At 37.1% G+C, this 14,396-nt stretch overlaps 1 long non-coding RNA gene across 1 annotated transcript in view; it reads right to left on the reverse strand.

Moving 5' to 3' along the window:
- The window catches only part of LOC138853315 (uncharacterized), a 42,222-nt gene extending 28,541 nt beyond the window's left edge, over positions 1-13,681 (reverse strand). The window contains exons 1-2 of the long non-coding RNA XR_011392522.1: positions 13,506-13,681; positions 5,640-5,791 (exon numbers count right to left, since the gene is read on the reverse strand). This is a non-coding gene — a long non-coding RNA (uncharacterized lncRNA). The remainder of the gene's footprint in view (positions 1-5,639; positions 5,792-13,505) is intronic.
- Positions 13,682-14,396: the final 715 nt, after the last annotated feature.

Consider the following 14,396-nt stretch of genomic DNA (forward strand, 5'->3'; position numbering starts at 1 on the left):
CAGGCAAAGTGCTACACAGTGATTGTAGATATAAGGCATAATAAGCATGACGCAAGTAATACACATTTTCACTTGCTCAGGATTCAGGGACTGACTCGTAAACCAACATGTTTAGGAGATGCTCGTAAAACCAACAGGTTTAGGAGCCACTCCCTGAGACACACGGATGAGCAGAGGGCAAGACACACACAGGAAGACAAAGACAGATAAGCAGAGCTAGACAGACAGATAAGCAGATCTAGATAGATAGACATACATACATGTTTGTGTGTAAGAGTGAATACAAATAAAGCCAGGGCTCCCTGCAGTAATGCATGATCATCAAGTCTCACTCCACTGCTGCAATGTCAGCAGTTTATTGACAGGTCTTAACTGGAGGGATTGGTACCAAACCTGCACACGAAAATCACTCCATATGAAAGCAAAAGACTCGGCAGGAGATGCAACATTCCCCCAATGAAAAGCAGGGGCGCCATGAGTACAATGAGAGACAACACAATAAGTGTCCGGGGCCCAAGACTGTTCAACTGCCTCCCAGCATACATAAAAGGGATTACCAATAGACCCCTGACTGTCTTTAAGAAGGCACTGGACAGGCACCTAAAGTCAGTACCTGACCAACCAGGCTGTGGTTCATACGTCAGCTTGCGTGCAGCCAGCAGTAACAGACTGATTGATCAGACCCTGATCCACCGTGAGGCCTGGTCTCAGACCGGGCCGCGGGGGCGTTGACCCCCGAAACACTCTCCAGGTAAACTCCAGGTAAACCATGCCTCAAGGAGTTTCATATATACTCCAGGATGTCTACAACATTGTTGAGACCTATGAATACTTTGTATATATTTCTAGACAATAGTAAATGACCAAGGCAAGTGAAAATGTTCACTTGTCGATGTGATAATGACTATTTGAGTACTATTTCAGTACATAATATGAGTGTCAGAGCAAAGATTGGCGATGAAATCACAAGAACTATTATAAATTGTAATTATCAGAACATAAAAATTATATAAATTAAAATAAAAACAAGAAAAAAAGGTACATCGGCACCACTTCTGCAAGCGGCAGGACTTGATATTGCTGTCAGGTGAGGATCCAGCACCAACTTCGTGGTCTTATGTCTCAGTAAGTACTGGTCCTAAATTTTTTTTTTGTCTTATAACACACAGAAAATTGCCCTCTTTAATTAATTTGTTTCTTTTTCAAAATATTCGGAGTGCTACGCAGGTGAATGTAGATCTACATTTGGACAGTTTAAGGGTTAATACAGTGGACCCTCGGTTATCGGTCGTAATCCGTTCCAGAAGGTCAGCCTAAATCCGAAAAGGTAAAAAACCAAAATAATATTTCCCATAAGAATTAATGTAAATCCAAGTAATCCATTTTAGACACCCAAAAATATTAACAAAAAATACATTTTTTTAAAAATTATTAACTATAGTTTTACATACAGAAAACAATGAGAAATAAATATAAAGCACAAATTTTAATGATTAATGAACATTACATACCTTTAATGAAGACTTGTTGGCGTATTGAAGGTGAGGAAGGGAGATTTTGTTTGGATTTTTAACCCCGGAGGGTTAGCCACCCAGGATAACCCAAGAAACTCAGTGCGTCATTGAGGACTGTGTAACTTATTTCCACTGGGGTCCTCAATCTTGTCCCCCAGGATGTGACCCACACCAGTCAATTAACATGCAGGTACCTATTTGCTGCTAGGTGAACAGGACAACAGGAGTAAGGAAACACATCAAAATGTTTCCACCCCGCTGGGAATCGAACCCGGGCCCCTCCGTGTGTGAAGCAAGAGCTTTAGCCAGCAGACCACCAGGGCACCCAAAACTCTCAAAACTCTCTCTAGGGTTACTTTCCTTCTTTTTCATTTACTGCCACAGTACATTCATTACTTACCTTAAAATATTTGTAGCTTAATGCAGGGCGAGAGGTAAGTAGTATTTATTTGTAGGAAGTCAGTGTAGGCAGCGGTAGATGTAGGTACACGTACATACACATATGTAGCCCCCCTGGGCTACACTACACAGCCATATTATTACACTACACAGCCATATTATTACCATGTTCACCGAGTTTAATTGTTTCTAAAAACTACCTTTAGATGCCATCATAAACGAAGGTAGAAGTAATGAATAATTCATGCCGAGAATTGTAAACAAACGCGTATGAAGGGTGGTGACTGGACCAGTCCCCAGATTCAGTTTTTTGGCCAAAAGAGTGGCCGAAATCCGATTTGGCTGATATCTGAGGGTCCATTGCATACAATATTTAAAGCAGCCCAGAGAGATAAAATACACATACAGTACACTCATTATTTACCTTAAATTATGTGTAGTCTTAATGTACAATGAGAGGCAAGTAGCAATTATTTGTAGGAAGTCAAGTGTAGGTAGCCGGTAGATGTAGCCCACCTGGGCTGCACCTACCTACATAGCTATACAATATTTAATGCAGCCCAGAGCCATATTATTACCATCGACATACCTTGTTCACTGAGTTTAATCGTTTCTAACAACTACCTTTAGATGCCATCATAAATGAAGGGAAAAGTAATGAGAATTCATGACGAAAATTGTAAACAAAACGGAATGTGTTAAGGGGAGTGACTGGGCCAAATGCAGATTCATACATGTTTTTTCTGGTGCTGGACCAGAGGAAACATAATGTTTTCCCTCCGCCCGGCTGCCACACCTCCATTGCTTATAAAAATAGCATGTTTATATGCTATGTAATGTGTTTCTTACATAATTTTGAAGAAAATATCATAGATGGATTACTGATAATGTCTATATTAACATAAAATAAGACATTTAATGTGCCCAAGAGTGATTATTATTGTATGTACCATTAGTATTACTATGGCGTTAAGACTAGAGAGATATTCTTAGTGATTTTAATGTGTACGTCAGCACAGTGTATAAGGATATTTAGGTACAGGTACACATAAGTATTATTATCTGATTACATATAAAATATGCAATAACTTTAAAACACTTGAAATTCTAGAAAGTTTCCAGACATAATAGAGAGATGTGCTCACAGAGAAAGTAAACAATCTGGGTGGGGCGCACCGTATTAGAAGGACGGGGAGCCATATAGTGAGTTTTGGTCATAATTTGAAATTGTCATATAGCGGAATGCCGTAAGGCAAAACACCATAAAGTAGGGCCCCCCTACTGTATACATGCTTGTACATGCAGGTGTTGTGTCACCTAAGTGTAAGTAGAAGTAGCAAGACGTACCTGAAATCTTGCACTTTTATGAGACAAAAAAAAGCCATCAGCAATCCTACCATTATGTAAAACAATTTCATAAGAACATAAGAAAGGAGGAACACTGCAGCAGGCCTGTTGGCCCATACTAGGCAGGTCCTTTACAATTCATCCCACTAACAAGCATTTGACCAACCCAATTTTCAATGCTACCCAAGAAATAAGCTCTGATGTGCAAGTCCCACTCAAATCCAACCCCTCCCACTCATGTACTTATCCAACCTAAATTTGAAACTACCCAAAGTCCTAGCCTCAATAACCCAACTAGGTAGACTGTTCCACTCATCAACTACCCTATTTCCAAACCAATACTTTCCTATGTCCTTTCTAAATCTAAACTTATCTAATTTAAATCCATTACTGCGGGTTCTCTCTTGGAGAGATATCCTCAAGACCTTGTTAATATCCCCTTTATTAATACCTATCTTCCACTTATACACTTCGATCAGGTCTCCCCTCATTCTTCGTCTAACAAGGGAATGTAACTTAAGAGTCTTCAATCTTTCTTCATAAGGAAGATTTCTAATGCTATGTATTAATTTAGTCATCCTACGCTGAATGTTTTCTAACTAATTTATGTCCATTCTGTAATATGGGGACCAGAATTGAGCTGCATAATCTAGGTGAGGCCTTACTAATGATGTATAAAGCTGCAGTATGACCTCTGGACTTCTGTTGCTTACACTTCTTGATATAAATCCCAGTAATCTATTTGCCTTATTACGTATGCTTAGGCATTGCTGTCTTGGTTTAAGGTTGCTGCTTACCATAACCCCCAAGTCCTTTTCGCAATCTGTATGGCTAAGTTCTACATTATTTAACTTATAAGTGCTAGGGTCATGGACACTCCCGAGCTTCAGAACCTTGCATTTATCTACATTGAACTGCATCTGCCACTTTTCTGACCAAGAGTAGAGTTTGTCTAAATCCTCCTGAAGTTCCCTAACATCTACATTTGAATCAATTATCCTACCTATCTTCGTGTCATCGGCGAATTTGCTCATATCACTAGTAATTCCCTCATCAAGATCATTGATATATATTATAAACAACAACGGGCCCAAGACTGATCCCTGTGGAACGCCACTTGTTACTGATCCCCACTCGGATTTAACCCCATTTATGGACACTCTTTGCTTCCTGTCTGTGAGCCATGATTCGATCCACGAGAGCACCCTTCCCCCAATGCCATGAGCTGCTACTTTCTTCAACAGTCTTTGGTGCGGAACTCTATCAAAAGCCTTACTAAAATCTAAGTAAATAATATCAAATTCTTTATCGTGGTCAACAGCCTCAAAAGCTTTACTGAAGAAAGTTAATAAATTAGTTAGACAAGACCGGCCTCTTGTGAATCCATGCTGAGTATCATTAATCAAGCTATGCTTATCGAGATGGCTTCTTATAATTTGAGCTATAATTGACTCTAGTAATTTGCCTACAATTGAGGTCAGGCTTATTGGGCGGTAATTTGACGGTAACGACTTGTCCCCTGTTTTCAGGCTTCCATTTTACACTCACTTGGGCAGACAATCTATTTTATACTTAAATAATGCTGGAGAGGATGGTTCCAAAAATGCATGTTGAAATTACTCCTTATGACAATAAGTGACACTACCATGTCACTTATTGACAATAAGTGACATGGTAGTGTCACTTATTGTCATAAAAAAGTGTTTTAAGTACAGTAAAAAGTGGATGAAGTGTATTAAGTACAGTAAGATATAACTTACTAAGCATGAAAGGTTCAAGGCTTTTTAAAACACCAAGTCAATAAAATATACCTGTAAGTGAGATTACCATACACCCATATTCTCATTCAGTTTTATGTATAAGTTACAACTTAGAGTATCTTGATATAAAAAAACCTTAAAAAAAAAAAAATTGTCCCTATACTCAATACTATTATGGTATACATGTGACTCAAATTTTATTTTCTAAGCAAAGAGGTTGTACTACATAAGTTCATTTCAAAGCCTTCTCCTATACATGTATATGGAAGGGAGTGTCTATTCACCCATCAACTGGGTAACAAACGATTATTAAAGGCTAACAAGATGGCAATTCAGTAGCAACCTGCTTATAGGGTTACAGACTGTGGTATCAATGTACCATGAGTGCCAATAGCCTGACTGACCAGGCCATGGCAGCAATGATCCTGGAATCATGAACAGGAACTGAACCTCCCCACACACCAGTGAATCATCTTGTATAAATCTTTGGGAAGGGCTAAATCTGTAGGGTAATCAAGTGCCTGGGAAACTGGAGGTTATCAGATTTGATCTAGAGAAGATGGGTGGCCACAATTCCATGGATCAAGAATCATTTACTAGCATTAAGGGGTAAACTAACCTGCAGACTAAGATGCTGGGGCCAGTCACAGCCTCTTCAGACAAGGTTCCTCTGCTAAAATCATTTGCGGATCAATCAACAAAAGAGACAGCAACAGGTTGCGTGGAATGTCTGTTGCCAAGTTGAGACATCTCGAAACAAGCTCAGGCAATCTGAAGGAAAATGTCCTGCATTAGTAAAAAGACAACACAGAAACTTGGCAAGTATGTTCAGTTTTTATTTAGGCATCATACATAATTTGGAAATTTACAATGATTTTATATACAGTACAATAATAAATTACAACATACAGGAAAAATTTAACCTATGATAACCCAATATTCAAACAATGGAACTTATTGCCATTAAGGTATTCGTTCTGCAGTTACACACATAACTTAGTTTTTACATACCATCTGATTCTCTACCAAGATCCTAGCTTCCAACATTTTGGGTAAAAAACAGATGGTATGGAAATACATGTTGAAGCTGATAAAAACCTAAAAACATTACTTAGAATTTTTTTAGACAATGTTTTGTTTGCACAATATTCTTTTTCAACTATTAAATCATTCCAGGTGGTAGAATGATTTACAGGCTGAAGAGAAGAACATAATCAGGTGTTAAAATAAGCAAGTATTCCTTTTCCTAGGTACATTTCTGAGAACTATTGTACTACTACTGTACTACTTCTATTATTATTACTGTACTGGCAACATTACCTCTCAGTGTGCCAAAGTGCCTGAGGACCTATCTAGCATGGGACAGTAGGGGCACTGCATGGGTTTTCTAATATTTGCATATTTTCTTGTGTTAAAACCTGATTACATTCCTCTCTCCTGTCTATAATTTGCACTACCACCAGGAGTGACCTATGAAAGTTGAGAAAAAGCCTAGTGAACAGGTGAAACTTTGTCTAAATAAAGTTTTCAATTGTTGTTTGGTCACTATGAAGAGCAGTTGTTTGACTTAGTTTGGCAATAATTTATATTTTAAAGTGAACAATATTAAGTAGGTCTTTTGTGGCAATTCCAAGAAATATGACCTAAAGAAATTCAACATAACCATTGTAAAATAATCTATTGTAACTTGACCTTACTCAGCCATAGAGATGCAACTGGCCATGCAACTCATTATTAACTGTTGACTAGCCATGATGTGCTGCACATACTCTAATAAATGTATTATTTTTACTAATATCTCTCAAAATTACAATTTCCACAAGAAATGCTCATTCTCTGGTATACATATCATAGATTGTAGGTATGGTAAAATATAAAGTAGGGCTATGCCATGCAGCCATTCTCTAAATTGACCTGCTATTTTTATGTCTATCATTTTTACACAAGTGATCTAATACTGACATGTATGAAGTGCAGACTTATTTTTTTTTTTTTTTGAAACTGCAAATCCTCATCGTCTAAGTAAAATTAAATGGTACCTGGGTTAAAGTACATTTACTACATATGATCTGAACAGAAGCAACATTACTATTAACAAAAATGTTATGTACTGACACGTCCCTCACACAATCCACATGTATTTTACCTACTGTTCTTCCTCAGACCATAATTACAGTGTGGACTAGGATGGCCAGATGTCCTGCTTTAGGCAGGACAGTCCTGCTATTGAGTACTCTGTCCTGTGCCACCTCAAGCAGGACATAAATTTGCATTTCTTTTTGAGGCTCGTCCCAAAAAAATGACATGCATATATAAATTACCTTACATATACTAAAACGGCAGAAACTGAAGGCCACAACAATCACTGATGTACAGCCTCTACTCACTTAGTGATATACTCATTTACCCATGCCTCAGACTTACAACGGGCTCTTTGACCAGTATGCATACCTAAATACCGTACATTAGAGCTGATTATCTCTATTCTGTTTATTACAATATACTACAGTACAATACTGTATAAACTTTAAAAAAAAAACAGAAATGTTATAAATCAATCAATCAATCAAGTTTATTCTCTATAAGGATTACAATGCGGGGTTTACAGATTTTGGTTATTGTGTGGTTTACATGTAATAAAATACTAATTACAAAGGGGGCCACTAGGACACCTAGCATGGCTAGGCATTTCAGGCAGACTTAGATTAATTCTTAACTCTAAATTATTACAAATTATGGAGTAAGTTGGTATTATGGCTAAGTGACTAAATACTAGTTTGTGAGTTTAGCAATGTGAATGCTTTTGTTTTGGCACAATACATAGTTTCTATACTGGAGTATCACAGGCAAACTTATGACTAGTTAGGATTCATTATTTTAAGATTAAGATTCGTATTTCTGTGTTTATAGTCAAATGCGTGAGTGAGTGAGTGTGTGAACCACCAGGTGGTTTTCATGTAGTTAGTTGACAGGGTGTATCAGGGAGATAAGAGGTGATGAATGTGTTTGCAGTTCTAGAGTTTTCAGGTAGGGTGTTCCAGATTTTAGGGCCTTTGACATATATTGAATTTTTGTAAAGGTTTAGTCGGACACGGGGAATGCCATAGAGGTGTTTGTGTCTGGTGATATGCCTGTGGGTCCTGTCACAACTATCAAGAAAGCATTTTAGGTCAAGGTTAATATTGGAATTTAAGGTCCTGTAGATGTAGATTGCACATTAGTAAGTGTGGATGTTCTGAACAGGGAGTAAGTTTAGATCTATGAAGAGTGGGGGGGTGTGTTGCCAGGGATGGGATTTAGTGATTATTCTTACTGTGGCTTTTTGTTGGGTTATTATTGGCTTTAGGTGTGTTGCTGCAGTTGATCCCCAAGCACAAATAGCACAGGTGAGGTATGGGTAAATGAGTGAATGGTATAGTGTGAGAATGGCATTTTGTGGCATGTAGTATCGTATTTTGAAGAGGATCCCAACCGTTTTGGATACTTTTTTTGTTGTGTGTTGGATATGGGTGCTGAAATTCAGGTTGTTGTCTAGGTATAGGCCTAGGAATTTGCCCTCATTATGTCTGGCAATTAGTGTTGTCGATCTTAATGTTAAGTTGCGCAACACCTGCTCTGCTACCAAACATAATATAGTAGGTTTTGTCAGTGTTAAGTGTAAGTTTATTGGCTGTCATCCAAGTCGATATTTTGAGTAGCTCTTCATTAACAATGGTGTTGAGGGTGGCAAGATTAGGGCGAGAGATGACATAAGTTGTGTCATCAGCAAAGAGAATGGGTTTCAGGTGTTGGGATACGTTTGGAAGATCATTGATGTAAATGAGGAAGAGCAGGGGACCAAGGACACTTCCCTGCGGAACTATAGTATCAAGTGGCCGTGTTGATGATGCTGTGTTTTTAATGGTGACATACTGATGCCTATTTGTAAGGTAGGATTTGAAATATGCAACCACATGGCCTCTTATACCATAATGGTCAAGTTTGTGGAGTAGGATGCCGTGGTCTACTGCGTCAAAAGCTTTTCTTAGGTCAATAAAAATTCCTAGCGGATATTCCTTATTTTCCAATGCTGTGTAAAGCAGATCTAGCATTTTTACAATTGCATCATTAGTGCTTTTATTTTTCCTGAATCCAAATTGGCAAGGGTTGAGTATGTTTTGTGCCGTTATAAATGAATATAGTCTCCTGTGGTGCAAAGGCGACAGTAAAACAATATCGAAGATGGATGACACAAATCCACTACCATTACAATAGTATGCTCCTCGCTTAGTGATGAATTTGTTTACTGATGTGGTCTCAGGAACGGAACTCTGTCGTTAAGTAAAGAGAGGCTATATATATTATATTAATCAGAGGGCTGAAGAGGAGTTATTGTGGTGGCTTGGTCATCTAAAGAGAATGGAACAAAGTAGAATGACTTGGAGAGCATACAAATCTGTAGGGGAAGGAAGGTGGGGTAGGAGTCATCCTCGAAAAGGTTGGAGGGAGGGGGTAAATGAGGTTTTGTAGGTGAGGGGCTTGGACTTCCAGCAAGTGTGGGTGAGCCTGAGCACCTATGCAAAGACAGTGATTATGTGTGAGTGATGGTGAAAGTGTTAAATGATGATGAAAGGTTTTTTCTTTCTTCTTGGGTCACCCTGTATGTATGTATGTATGTGTATATATATGTATATATATGTATATATATGTGTATATATATGTATATATATATGTGTATATATATATATATATATATATATACAGTGGACCCCCGCTTAACGATCACCTCCAAATGCGACCAATTATGTAAGTGTATTTATGTAAGTGCGTTTGTTCGTGTATGTTTGGGGGTCTGAAATGGACTAATCTACTTCACAATATTCCTTATGGGAAAAAATTCGGTCAGTACTGGCACCTGAACATACTACTGGAATGAAAAAAGTTCGTTAACCGGGGGTCCACTGTATATTAATATATTAATATATTAATATATATATATATATATATATATATATATATATATATATATATATATATATATATATATATATATATATATATATATATATATATATATATATATATATATATATATATATATATTATATATATATATATAGGTAGTAGGTTGGTAGACAGCAACCACCCAGGGAAATACTACCGTCCTGCCAGATGACTGTGAAACAGAAACCTTTAACTGTTTTGCATGATGGTAGGATTGCTGGTTTCTTTTTCTGTCTCATAAACACGCTAGATAACAGGGATATCTTGTTACTCCTACTTACACTTTGGTCACACTTCACAGACACGCACATGCATATATATATACGTACATCTAGGTTTTTCTCCTTTTTCTAAATAGCTCTTGTTCCTCTTTATTTCTTCTACTGTCCATGGGGAAGTGGAAAAGAATCTTTCCTCCGTAAGCCATGCGTGTCGTATGAGGCGACTAAAATGCCGGGAGCAATGGGCTAGTAACCCCTTCTCCTGTAGACATTTATTAAAAAAGAGAAGAAAAACTTTATAAAACTGGGATGCTTAAATGTGCGTGGATGTAGTGTGGATGACAAGAAACAGATGATTGCTGATGTTATGAATGAAAAGAAGTTGGATGTCCTGGCCCTAAGCGAAACAAAGCTGAAGGGGGTAGGGGAGTTTCGGTGGGGGGAAATAAATGGGATTAAATCTGGAGTATCTGAGAGAGTTAGAGCAAAGGAAGGGGTAGCAGTAATGTTGAATGATCAGTTATGGAAGGAGAAAAGAGAATATGAATGTGTAAATTCAAGAATTATGTGGATTAAAGTAAAGGTTGGATGCGAGAAGTGGGTCATAATAAGCGTGTATGCACCTGGAGAAGAGAGGAATGCAGAGGAGAGAGAGAGATTTTGGGAGATGTTAAGTGAATGTATAGGAGCCTTTGAACCAAGTGAGAGAGTAATTGTGGTAGGGGACCTGAATGCTAAAGTAGGAGAAACTTTTAGAGAGGGTGTTGTAGGTAAGTTTGGGGTGCCAGGTGTAAATGATAATGGGAGCCCTTTGATTGAACTCCATATAGAAAGGGGTTTAGTTATAGGTAATACATACTTTAAGAAAAAGAGGATAAATAAGTATACAAGATATGATGTAGGGTGAAATGACAGTAGTAATTTGTTGGATTATGTATTGGTAGATAAAAGACTGTTGAGTAGACTTCAGGATGTACATGTTTATAGAGGGGCCACAGATATATCAGATCACTTTCTAGTTGTAGCTACACTGAGAGTAAAAGGTAGATGGGATACAAGGAGAATAGAAGCATCAGGGAAAAGAGAGGTGAAGGTTTATAAACTAAAAGAGGAGGCAGTTAGGGTAAGATATAAACAGCTATTGGAGGATAGATGGGCTAATGAGAGCATAGGCAATGGGGTCGAAGAGGTATGGGGTAGGTTTAAAAATGTAGTGTTAGAGTGTTCAGCAGAAGTTTGTGGTTACAGGAAAGTGGGTGCGGGAGGGAAGAGGAGTGATTGATGGAATGATAATGTAAAGAGAGTAGTAAGGGAGAAAAAGTTAGCATATGAGAAGTTTTTACAAAGTAGAAGTGATGCAAGGAGGGAAGAGTATATGGAGAAAAAGAGAGAGGTTAAGAGAATGGTGAAGCAATGTAAAAAGAGAGCAAATGAGAGAATGGGTGAGATGTTATCAACAAATTTTGTTGAAAATAAGAAAAAGTTTTGGAGTGAGATTAACAAGTTAAGGAAGCCTAGAGAACAAATGGATTTGTCAGTTAAAAATAGGAGAGGAGAGTTATTAAATGGAGAGTTAGAGGTATTGGGAAGATGGAGGGAATATTTTGAGGAAGTGTTAAATGTTGATGAAGATAGGGATGCTGTGATTTCGTGTATAGGGCAAGGAGGAATAACATCTTGTAGGAGTGAGGAAGAGCCAGTTGTGAGTGTGGGGGAAGTTCGTGAGGCAGTAGATTCGGACATGTAGAGAGAATGCAGCGAAACAGATTGACTTCAAGAGTGTATCAGTCTGTAGTGGAAGGAAGGCGGGGTAGGGGTCGGCCTAGGAAAGGTTGGAGGGAGGGGGTAAAGGAGGTTTTGTGTGCGAGGGGCTTGGACTTCCAGCAGGCATGCGTGAGCGTGTTTGATAGGAGTGAATGGAGACAAATGGTTTTTAATACTTGACGTGCTGTTGGAGTGTGAGCAAAGTAACATTTATGAAGGGGTTCAGGGAAACCGGCAGGCCGGACTTGAGTCCTGGAGATGGGAAGTACAGTGCCTGCACTCTGAAGGAAGGGTGTTAATGTTGCAGTTTAAAAACTGTAGTGTAAAGCACCCTTCTGGCAAGATAGTGATGGAGTGAATGATGGTGAAAGTTTTTCTTTTTCGGGCCACACTGCCTTGGTGGGAATCGGCCAGTGTGATAATAAATAAATAAATAAATAAATAAATAAATAAAGAAAGAAAGAAATAAAGAAAGAAAGAAATAAAGAAAGAAATAAAGAAAGAAATAAAGAAAGAAATAAAGAAAGAAATAAAGAAAGAAATAAAGAAAGAAATAAAGAAAGAAATAAAGAAAGAAAGAAATAAATATATATATATATATATATATATATATATATATATATATATATATATATATATATATATATATATATATATATACATACATACATACATACATAAATACACATACATAAATACACATACATAAATACACATACATAAATACACACATACATAAATACACACTTACATAAATACACACATACATAAATACACACATACATAAATACACACATACATAAATACACACATACATAAATACACACATACATAAATACACACATACATAAATACATACATACATAAATACACACATACATAAATACACACATACATAAATACACACATACATAAATACACACATACATAAATACACACATACATAAATACACATACATAAATACACATATAGGCATAATAGAGGCTCTTTGCATTGCAACCCACTATTGTATATACACAATCTCAATGTACTGTTTGCAAAGACATTAAATAAATAAGTAAATAAAAACATATACATACATACACATATACATACATACACATATACATACATACACATATACATACATACACATATACATACATACACATATACATACATACACATATACATACATACACATATACATACATACACATATACATACATATGCACATGCACACATATTGGCTGTGTTCTCCTTCTTGGAGATTGCACTGTCTGCTGTTTGGTCTGTGGCCTCAAGATCTAATAAAAATCAATTATATATAGCTAAAGTTGTCTCAGCTGGCTATTAATTCGTCAAATTCATCATTGCTTATAACCTGGGTACACCACACATGCACACACCTGCCTTTCACCCAGTTTATCCAGAGCAGCACCGGATGTTCCTCTTTTTGTTACACATACCCACACTTGTTAATTAGCAAACTACAAGGTCATTGTGATTAAAAAAAAAAAGATCAAACATGCTCACCATCCGTCTTTAAGGCTCCATCAAGATATGTTAATGAGGAAGGAACTATGCAACTGCTGTGTAATGGGTCTTCTTGTTTTTCTTTCTTGTTGGGGAAGAGGGTTGTTAAGGTACGTGTATGAGGATACGTGAATGGGGAAGGAACTATATAATGGGTTTACTTTTTTCTTTGTGGGGGGAGGGGGGTAATGTACGTGAATGAGGAAATAGTCAAATTATTGCTTAATGATAGGCGTTTTCTTTTTTTTTTTTATAGTTATGGGTTACTAACTCATACGCATTATTGAACTTTGTCTTGCGAAGTCCGGGAAAATTGTTGCCCAAATATGGGCGGAATTAGATAGGAAAAAAAAATTCCTGTAGGAAAAGGCAAAAGACGGTATGCGCTTTTTTTTTGCGTCGACCAGATAAATTAATTATTTTTTGAAGAGACTGTAACCCAATGTTAGTTATGTTGGTTAAGTTACCCACCCCATACTACTCCTGTGGGCAGTAGTCCATAGATTACAGATGCACATAATGGGTCCGGGGATTGGGTCCCAAAGTTTTGATAGTTAAACAAGTTAAAGTGGTAATGAACTGTTTAAAAGTATATATCTGGTAATGAGTTATTTGTGCAGGAATGCATTCATTCACAAAAAAATATTATTATATGATATGTGTGGTTTTGAACTATATATTTAACTTTATATTTTAGCAAGGTATGGCTGAATTTACACAATTTAAATATTTAGCTAATGAGTTATTTATAGTAGGCAAAGTTAGGGTATTTTAAATAATAATATTAATAATAATATCTCTATTTACTACATGTACATGGTATAGTCCTAGCTGACATCAATGACATACTACTGTATAGAAAGCCCGGTTATGTTGAGCATTTTGGGCAAA

The sequence above is a fragment of the Cherax quadricarinatus genome, chromosome 28, assembly GCF_038502225.1.
Source record: "Cherax quadricarinatus isolate ZL_2023a chromosome 28, ASM3850222v1, whole genome shotgun sequence".
NCBI lineage: Eukaryota > Metazoa > Arthropoda > Malacostraca > Decapoda > Parastacidae > Cherax > Cherax quadricarinatus.